Raw genomic sequence first — 7,698 nt, 5'->3', positions numbered from 1 at the left:
CTCAATGTACCGAGACGAACCGCACTGCCTACAGTACTTGTCATCCGCATACTCGTGCCTAAACAAAAGGCAATTCTTCGGGCAAACATCTATTTTCTCATAATCCATAGAGAGTGCATTCATGATTTTCTTTGTATCGTACATGCTTTTCGGCAGTTCATGACCCTCAGGGAGGCTGTTAGCCCATACTCCCAAGAATGCTTCGAAGCATTTCTGGCTACAGCCGTACTCAGCCTTGACTGCAATCAGTTGCGAGATGGCATCCAGCTGAGATATTTTCGCACCCGCATAAAGAGGTTTCTTCGACGAGGCCAAGACCTCCAAGAAGGCCTTTGCGGTTGCCTCCGGCTCCTCCGGTTCATTCTCTGAAGGTGTCGCATTTCCCGTTTCTGCAACAATGACATCATCTAGCATTTCCCTGACCCCGTCGTCCTCATATCCATCGATGCTTTGTCGCATCACCTCCTCTCTACCACGGTCCTGCTCGGCTATGTTTATCGCCGCCTGGAGGGGGGAAACGGACGCGCCGGGTCTACACGGAGGGGATCTTGCTGTGGGTCTGTCCCGGATGTTGCTCCAAAGTGTTCCTATGGGCTGACCTAACACAACCGGGGGGAGAGTTCCACTGCTCAAAGCCCGTCCGTGCAAAGTCAAAGGGCTAGATCCCGTGGTCAAACGCTACAAGGTTAGGCGGGACGGGGGCCCTGGGGGTAGCAATGCCACCCGAGCGTCGCACCGGGCCCTCATACATGCGGCGTGGTGTGGTGGCATGTCCGAAGAGGCGGCACGCGTCTCCGGGGTGTGCCCCCCCCCTCATGGACGGCGATGACACGGTAGTAGACGTTCTGCGGTAACGATGCGGCGTGAATATTATTAAATACTCGGAGCGTGATAAAATCATGAGTTTTTTACACGACGTGGGCACATGTGTTGTAGGACTGATGGTAATTTTTCATAATTGTTGGTGATGGAGTAGTACCTGAACAATTCCCTCTACGCGGATTGCTCTTCGCGTGTCTACGACTGTGGCCGGCGGCCTCCGGGGGCTAGCATGTCGCCAAATCTTGCGTAGGCGGCCTCTCACAAGTCTGGAAGTGTTGTGGCGGGTGCAAACGCCCGGCACGCGTCTCCGGGGTGCCCCCCCCTCACAGACGGCGCCGCCGCCGGCACCTAGAGGGGGGATACGGACGCGTCGGGTCTACACGGAGAGGATCTTGCTGTGGGTCTGGCCCGGATGTTGCTCCAAAGTGTTCCTATGGGCTGACCTAACACAACTGGGTGGATAGGTCCACTGCTCAAAGCCCGTCCGTGCAAAGTCAAAGGGCTGGATCCCGTGGTCAAACGCTACAGGGCTAGGTGGGACGGGGGCCCTGGGGGGTAGAAATGCCACCCGAGCGTCGCACCGGGCCCTCATACATGCGGGATGGTGTGGTGGCATGTCCGAAGAGGCGGCACGCGTCTCCGGGGTGTGCCCCCATCACGAACGGCGATGACACGGTAGTAGACGTTCTGCGGTAACAATGTGGCGTGAATATTAATAAATACTCGGAGCGCGATAAAATCATGAGTTTTTTACCCGACGTGGGCACATGTGTTGTAGGACTGATGGTAATTTTTCATAATTGTTGGTGATGGAGTAGTATCTGAACAATTCCCTCTACGCGGATTGCTCTTCGCGTGTCTACGACTGTGGCCGACGGCCTCCGGGGGCTAGCATGCCGCCAAATCTTGCGTAGGCGGCCTCTCACAAGTCTGGAAATGTTGTGGCGGGTGCAAACACCAGGTACGCGTCTCCGGGGTGTGCCCCCCTCACGGACGGCGCCGCTGCCGGCACCTGGAAGGGGGAAACGGACGCGTCGGGTCGGGTCTACATGGAGGGGATCTTGCTGTGGGTCTGGCCCGGATGTTGCTCCAAAGTGTTCCTATGGGCTGACCTAACACAAACGGGTGGATAGGTCCACTGCTCAAAGCCCGTCCGTGCAAAGTCAAAGGGCAAGATCCCGTGGTCAAACGCTACAGGGTTAGGCGGGACGGGGGCCCTGAGGGGTAGCAATGCCACCCGAGCGTCGCACCGGACCCTCATACATGCGGGGTGGTGTGGTGGCATGTCCGAAGAGGCGGCACGCGTCTCCGGGGTGTGCCCCCCCCCCCTCACGGACGGCGCCGCCGCCGGCACCTGGAGGGGGGAAACGGACGCGTCGGGTCTACACGGAGGGGATCTTGCTATGGGTCTGGCCCGGATGTTGCTCCAAAGTGTTCCTATGGGCTGACCTAACACAACCGGGTGGATAGGTCCACTGCTCAAAGCCCGTCCGTGCAAAGTCAAAGGGCTAGATCCCGTGGTCAAATGCTACAGGGTTAGGCGGGACGGGGGGCCTACGGGGGTAGCAATGCCACCCGAGCGTCGCACCGGGACCTCATACATGCCGTACGGTGTGGTGGCATGTCCGAAGAGGCGGCACGCGTCTCCGGGGTTTGGCCCCCTCCAAGTGACGGCGGCACTGCCTTGCGTGCAGGGTGGCACACCGCGGAGCCCCAAGACGGGCATCTACTCATGCCTGAACACTTTCACATATGCATGGGGACCCGTGTGATGTTTCGGTGACATAGCTACACCCCGAATCCCCCCACCAACCAGAATTCCCTCCGTGTCGACCGTTTCCCCCCTTCGTGACACAGCGATAGCGACGTTCGTAACGGGGGGCAATCGATATACCATCGGGGTATGTTTTTATAGATAAGGCAAAATTATCTTATGCAAAAACAAAAACTAAAATAAAGTAAAAATAACAAAATAAAGTAAAATAAATGTATGCCGACGGCAATATCTGTGCACACACGGAGGTGCAGTCCCACGGATCGATGACGTGGCATGGCACACGGATCGATGACGTGGCAGAGGGGCCTATGCCGACGGCTATGTCGTAGGTATACCTTCGCCATAGATAGTATAAAGCAAAATTAAAAATAAAACTAAATAAACATATGCCGACGGCAAGGCCGTCGGCATAGCTGCGCACACGGATCGATGACGTGGCAGAGGGGCATGGGCCCGGTCTATGCCGACGGCCTTGCCGTAGGCATACCTCTGCCATAGATATGCCGACGGCCGCCGTTACCTCCCGTCGGCGTAGCTTCAACGCCGTCAAACGGTCAGCGCTGACCGGGTAGGTGGGCCCGGGCTATGCCGACGGTCCCCGTAGGCGTATGTCAAGCGGTCCCGATGGCCCCGTCTATGCCGACGGCCCCGTCGGCATAGATGGATGTACGCCGACGGCTTTTCTACGCCTACGGCCTGTCCTTGGCCGTCGGCATAGGTCCATCTATGCCGACGGGGGCCGTCGGCATAGATGAGGCCGTCGGCACAAGCAGTTATTCTGGTAGTGCATACCTTTTAAGTAACTCTGAACAAAGAAAAGAGAATTGCTTGTTGTCATGCATGGGCTGGTTAAAAGTAGGAGCTTAATGGAACCATTGGAATCATAGGCTCCTACTCATGCGGAGGCTGCCATCTAGCCGGCAGCACAGTCGGCGCCTTCTCTGCAGATGGACGAAGGTCATGCATGAAGTTTGAAGTGGGAGGACGGAGGTCCAGCAACTCTAGGCGTGTGGAGATCGTCATCTAGCCTGCCTAGGGGATCCATACGTGTGTCCGCGAGAGGCAACGGGACAACACCTAATAGCAAGCTTTGTACGTTGCAACTTTCAATCTAACATCCTTATCAAAATCCATCAACCTGCTTGTTCCAGTTGTGCGTGGACCATTGATCCGGGCCGGGAACAGGTCGCTAATGGGGTTGACCGAAGCATGCAGAGCCTGATTCACCTGCAAGCTTCACAATGAAAATCAATGCACATACATGTGGGTTGACTCTCCTGAAAATATATCCGCAAAAGAAAAGCGCACTAATGTAGTGCCAAAATCAAATCCGCTTCAACACCCAAGACCAAAATTCAAAAGGCACTGGAATTAACAGTTCCAGAAATCCGTAAAATGCTGCATGACTCTGCCATGCCACGGCTCATGAACAGAAAGTTGTTTGGATTGGAGGCGGGCTTGTCCAGCTGAAATGCAGCCTGGGAGATGAGAGCAGAGTGCAGAGATGAGAGCAATGCATCTCAGAGAAAGAAGTACAAGAGTAGTATGTATGCAAGAGTGGTCTCCATACATTGGGCAAGGAGAATGCATGTGTCGTCAAAAATCAAGTGATGGCTAATGATTCCACCAGAAAACATATTTAGTTTGCAACAAACTGTAGGTGTGTGTGTAGATATTATGCCGGTGGTTGCTGGGCCAACCGTTGTCCAGCTTTGCTCTTGTTCTTAGTTGTTGTGTCAGGCAACGTACGTCTTGGCCTTCTCTGCGTATTCCTCAAGCTCATACTCCCTGAATAACCAGCAATTAGCTAGCATTGTATTATGTACTGATTAAAGAAAATCATTGTTTCTGAAGATTTATCTACAACTTTAAGCTACTTATTAATAATGACACTGGTCTGCAGAATATCTAGATTCAAAGAGTAATGCTGAACCCCGTTACAAAATTCAGATTGGTTACAAAATTCCCTTCGTTATGAGATCCTCTCCTTTTACCCTAGAAAATCTTGTCATTTTCTATTTTCTGTCAAATCTGTCGCTCCTTATCCACGGACTACAAAGCAACGGCGAGATGCAGGCGAGGGCGACGGCGTCTTCATGAACACAGGGCGGTGCGACTAGGGGGAGGAGGTGCATGGGGTAGGGAGAGTGGCGGCTGGGCAAATCCCGTCGTGCAGCGGGAAGGAGAGGAATTCGAAAATCAAACCTGGATCCGTCGACCGGAGCCGCCGCAGGACCAGCAGCAGGAAGCGACGCCGTCCCTACTCTGCGTTCTCTTCTCTCTATCTCACCTCCTCTCTCCCTCCTTTCTTCTTCCCAGGAGACCGAGCCGCCATGGCCATGGAGCGTCGCCGCCGCCGGCCTCCGCGCCGCCGCACTGGATCACGACCTCATCCGCCTCATCCCCTACGTACGCATCTTCCCCGCCGTTCCCCGCCTCCCAGAGCCCTGCCGCCGTCGTCCTGCATCCCGATCGGATCGGGAGCGCTGCTGCTCGTTCTGAAGCCAAACGTGCATAGAGGGTTTGACCAAAAAATATACCGAACCGTTTTTCTTTGCTTACCGACAACTGCGGGTTAAATCAGCCAAAATGCAGGGACTTTTATGTAAAAACGCCGCGACGGTGAATCGGACAGACTCAGCCCGTGCTTTATTATTATTAGGGAAAGATTATGGAACCTAGGTTGTTCTGTCAAATTTCAAGATGGACCCAGCCGTCTTCCTGTTTGAGAGACGGAAGAGACAAATATTGATAGTTAGTATGATACGTGTTTTGCTTGGAGCGTCTTGTATGATTTGAGTCTTTGGTTTTTAGTTTACCACAATCATCTTTGTTGTACACACCTTTAGGGAGAGACACGCATGAATCATGATTTATTAGAATCTCTATGTGCATCACTTATATCTTTTGACATAGGCAATATTGCTCTAGTACTTCACTTATATCTTTTTAGAGCACGGCGGTGGCTTTAGTTTATAGAAATTTATGAACTCTAATGCTTCACTTATATTATTTTGAGAGTCTTTTAGAACGGTAATTTGCTTTGGTTATAAATTTAGTTCTAATATGATAGGCATCCAAGAGATTATAATAAAAACTTTCATATAAAGTGCATTGAATACTATGAAAAGTTAGTTTCTTTATGATTGTTTTGAGATATGAAGATGGTGATATTAGAGTCCTGCTAGTGGAGTAATTGTGAATTTAAGAAATACTTGTGTTGAGGTTTGTGAGTCCCATATCATGCACGTATGGAGAACCGTGTAACGAAGTTGGAGCATGAAGTATTTATTGATTGTCTTTCTTATGAGGGGCGGTCGGGGATGAGCGATGGTATTTTCCTACCAATATATCCCCCTAGGAGCATGCGCGTAGTCCTTCGTTCAATGGCTAATAGATTTTTGCAATAAGTATGTGAGTTCTTTTTGACTAATGTTGAGTACATGGATTATACGCACTCTCACCCTTCCGCCATTGCTAGCCTCTTTTGTGCCGCGCAACTTTCGCCGGTATCATACACCCATCATATACCTTCCTCAAAACAGCCACCATACCTACCTATTATGGCATTTTCATAGCCATTCTGAGATATATTGCCATGCAACTTTCCACCGTTCCGTTTATATGACATGCTTCATCATTGTCATATTAATTGCTTGTCATGATCATGTAGTTGCCATTGTATTTGTGGCAAAGCAACCTTTCATAATTCTTTCATACATGTCACTCTTGATTTATTACACATCCCGGTACACCGCCGGAGGCATTCACATAGACTCATATTTTGTTCTAAGTATTGAGTTGTAATTCTTCGAGTTGTAAGTAAATAGAAGAGTGATGATCATCATTATTAGAGCATTGTCCCATGTGAGGAAATAAAAAAAGAGAAAAGAAAAAAAGAGGCAAAAGAAGCCAAGAAAAAGAAGAAAGAAAGGGAAAAAAAGGAAAAAAGAGAAAAACAAAAAAATGAGAGAAAAAGAGAGAAGGGGCAATGTTACTATCTTTTTTCCACACTTGTGCTTCAAAGTAGCACCATGATCATCATGATAGAGAGACTCCTATTTTGTCACTTTCACATACTAGTGGGAATTTTTCATTATAGAACTTGGCTTGTACATTTCAACGATGGGCTTCCTCAAATGCCCTAGGTCTTCATGAGCAAGCAAGTTGGATGCACACCCACTTAGTTTCTTTTTGAGCTTTCATACACTTATAGCTCTAGTGCATCTGTTGCATGGAAATTCCTACTCACTCACATTGATATATATTGATGGACATCTCCATAGCTCGTTGATACGCCTAGTTGATGTGAGACTATCTCCCTCTTTTTGTCTTCTCCAGAACCACCATATTCTCTTCCACCTTAGTGTTATGTCTATGGCTCACACTCATGTATTGCGTGAAGTTGAAAAGGTTTGAGAAAATCGAAGTATGAAACAATTGCTTGGCTTGTCATCGGGGTTGTGCATGATTTGAGTATTTTGTGTGATGAAGATGGAGCATAGCCAGACTAGGATAAGGTTTCTTTGGCCATGTTATTTTGAGAAGACATAATTGCCTTGTTAGTATGCTTGAAGTATTATTGTTTTTATGTCAATATTTACTTTTGTTTTGAACCTTTCGGATCTAAACATTCATGCCACAATAAAGAGAATTACATTGATAAATATGTTAGGTAGCATTCCACATAAAAAATTCTGCTTTTATCATTTACCTACTCAAGGACGAGCAGGAATTAAGCTTGGGGATGCTTGATACGTCTCCAACGTATATATAATTTTTGATTGTTCCATACTATTATATTATCTGTTTTGGATGTTTAATATGCATTTATATGCTATTTTATATTATTTTTGGGACTAACCTATTAACCGAGAGCCCAATGCCAATTTCTGTTTTTTTTGCCTGTTTTAGAGTTTCGCACAAAAGGAATACCAGACAGAGTTCAAACGGAATGAAACTTTCGCGATGATCTTTCTTGGACCAGAAGCAAATCAGGAGACTTGGAGATGAAATCGGAGACTCAACGAGGCGACCACGAGGGTGGAGGGCGCGCCCCCTACCTCGTGGGCCCCTCGGAGCTCTCCTGACCTAGTTCC

This window comes from Aegilops tauschii, chromosome 3, assembly GCF_002575655.3.
Source record: "Aegilops tauschii subsp. strangulata cultivar AL8/78 chromosome 3, Aet v6.0, whole genome shotgun sequence".
NCBI classification, from domain to species: Eukaryota; Viridiplantae; Streptophyta; class Magnoliopsida; order Poales; family Poaceae; genus Aegilops; species Aegilops tauschii.
This window is presented reverse-complemented; position numbering follows the sequence as displayed.